This window comes from Oratosquilla oratoria, chromosome 19 (assembly GCF_046742065.1).
Source record: "Oratosquilla oratoria isolate Oo_2021 chromosome 19, ASM4674206v1, whole genome shotgun sequence".
Classification (NCBI taxonomy): Eukaryota; Metazoa; Arthropoda; class Malacostraca; order Stomatopoda; family Squillidae; genus Oratosquilla; species Oratosquilla oratoria.
Window position 1 is genome coordinate 18,201,979 of NC_134795.1, and position 2,737 is coordinate 18,204,715.

Genomic DNA, 2,737 nt, shown 5'->3' on the forward strand with positions numbered 1-2,737 from the left:
CCAGCGAAATACCATAAACGAATGAGGCTAAGCTTGATCGATGAAGACAATGGAGACGGCACACACACAGACAGATCTTTTCTTGTACAATGTAATTAGTAAACAATCACACACGCACACACAAACACAACAAACACATTTACACACACACACACACACACACACTGCACTCGGGTTAAACAAGAGTTCGAACCCTTCTCATGGCTTTAAGGCTATGTTAAAACGACAAACCGTTACTGTCTTCCTTGAGCAAAGGTGTTCGTGTATGTGTGTGTGTGTGTGTGTGTGTGTGTGTGTAAGACCACATAATTGTCCATAGTTCGGCCTATATACGAAACATGAGCTCTCATCCGGGAGGGTAATAGCTATCGATCACGAGTCCAGCACGCGAACCATGACAGTTGTGGTGAATATCTATTACATTCTGTTACAAAGAAACCCTGGTCTGGCTGTCGTCAGGCGATTTTATTCAGTTAGGGGAAACCTTTGGCCCAAGACATGGTCTGCCTCATTAACTCCTCCTCCTCCTCCTTCCCACGACTCCCCTCCCCTCCTCCACCACAACCCCATTATAATTTTCGACCTCTTTTCCCTCACCTTCCACCTCACCCTGCCCATTCCACTTCCACCTCACCCTGCCCACTCCACTTCCACCTCACCCTGCCCATTCCACTTCCACCTCACCCTGCCCACTCCACTTCCACCTCACCCTGCCCACTCCACTTCCACCTCACCCTGCCCACCCTACTTCCACCTCACCCTGCCCACTCCACTTCCACCTCACCCTGCCCACTCCACTTCCACCTCACCCTGCCCACTCCACTTCCACCTCACCCTGCCCACTCCACTTCCACCTCACCCTGCCCACTCCACTTCCACCTCACCCTGCCCACTCCACTTCCACCTCACCCTGCCCACTCCACTTCCACCTCACCCTGCCCACTCCCCTTCCACCTCACTCTGCACACTCCACTTCCACCTCACCCTCCCCACTCCACTTCCACCTCACCCTGCCCACTCTCCTTCCACCTCACCCTGTCCCTCCACCTCCACCCCACTTCCACCTCACCCAGCCCACTCCACTTCCACCTCACTCTGCACACTCCACTTCCACCTCACTCTGCACACTCCACTTCCACCTCACCCTGTCCACTTCCACCTCACCCTCCCCACTCCACTTCCACTTCACCCTGCCCACTCTCCTTCCACCTCACCCTGTCCCTCCACCTCACCCTGCCCACTCCACTTCCACCTCACCCTGCCCACTCCACTTCCACCTCATCCTGCCCACTCCACTTCCACCTCACCCTGCCCACTCCACTTCCACCTCACCCTGCCCACTCCACTTTCACCTCACCTTGCCCACTCCACTTCCACCTCAGCCTGCCCACTCCACTTACACCTCACCCTGTCCCTCCACCTCACACTGCCCACTCCACTTCCACCTCACCCTGCCCACTCCACTTCCACCTCATCCTGCCCACTCCACTTCCACCTCATCCTGCCCACTCCACTTCCACCTCATCCTGCCCACTCCACTTCCACCTCATCCTGCCCACTCCACTTCCACCTCACCCTATCCACTCCCCTTCCACCTCACCCTATCCACTCCCCTTCCACCTCACCCTGCCCACTCCACTTCTACTTCACCCTGCCCACTCCATTTACACCTCACCCTGTCCACTCCACTTCCACCTCACCCTGCCCACTCCACTTCTACACCACCCTGCCCACTCCACTTCCACCTCACCCTGCCCACTCCACTTCCACCTCACCCTGCCCACTCCACTTCCACTTCACCCTGCCCACTCCAGCTCCAATTCACCCTGGCCACTCCACTTCAACCTCCCCCCGCCGCTGGACTCTTGATGTTCAAATAAGGCGGTCACCTTGCTTGCTGCTACGTGCTTCCTTACCTTTTCGTTGCATCTGAAGAAACGTCTTTCCTCTCTCTCTTTTTCTCTCTCTCTCTGCGGCCGACTTCTCCTTATCTCAATGCCTGCGAGAGGACAGGCAACATGATCTCACGCCAATTGTCTCCGTCTCTCTTATCTATTTATAACAACGTCCTTGTCACTGTCACACGATAATTCATTTATCGGTCATCTCGCTTATCTCCAAGAGATTTGATTGTTGTCTCTTACGAGCACTCCCGTCCTCCCCCCACGATCATTATCAAGCACACAATTATCTCTTAAAGAGATATTATTTTCTCTTTCTTGCGCGTCGCTCACAGTCTCGTCTAAGGGTGTCTCCGCCCACAACGCAGCGTTCTCTCTCTCTGACGGCCAAAGTCGCACTGAGCTCGGTCGGTCTAACCTTCTCTTTTATTTTTCTTCGTTCCAGAAACTTTCGCTCACCCATTCATTTACGCCGCGTGCACGAGAATCGATCGAAGACTAAAGGAATCCGGACTGGATTAATCACACAATCAGGCGAAAGATTAAGGAACGTGTTAATTGATATGAAACGTGAAATAGGGTTATGGTCACGTGAATGTTGATTTGGGAACTGTAACAGAACAAATAGATTAGAAATGTGAGCGATGATTTTTGAAAACACTGTTATGGGCATACGACCCTGACGGGTCGGCGAGGACGGAAGAGAGGAGGATGAGGAAGACGAAGAAGAGGAGAAGAAGACGGGGAAGAGGAGGGAACTTGAGAGAAAGATGAAAGGAAGAGGTGAGAAGGAAGAGAATGAAGAGGATGAAGAGGAAGAGGAGATGGAAGAGGAG

At 53.2% G+C, this 2,737-nt stretch overlaps 1 protein-coding gene across 1 annotated transcript in view; it reads right to left on the minus strand.

The window, feature by feature from the left end:
* Positions 1–1,954, minus strand: part of LOC143035760 (uncharacterized) — a gene marked incomplete at its 5' end in the record, with an annotated part of 127,702 nt that extends 125,748 nt beyond the window's left edge. The window contains 1 exon segment of the mRNA XM_076202691.1: positions 1,917–1,954.
* Between the last annotated feature and the right edge of the window lie 783 nt (positions 1,955–2,737).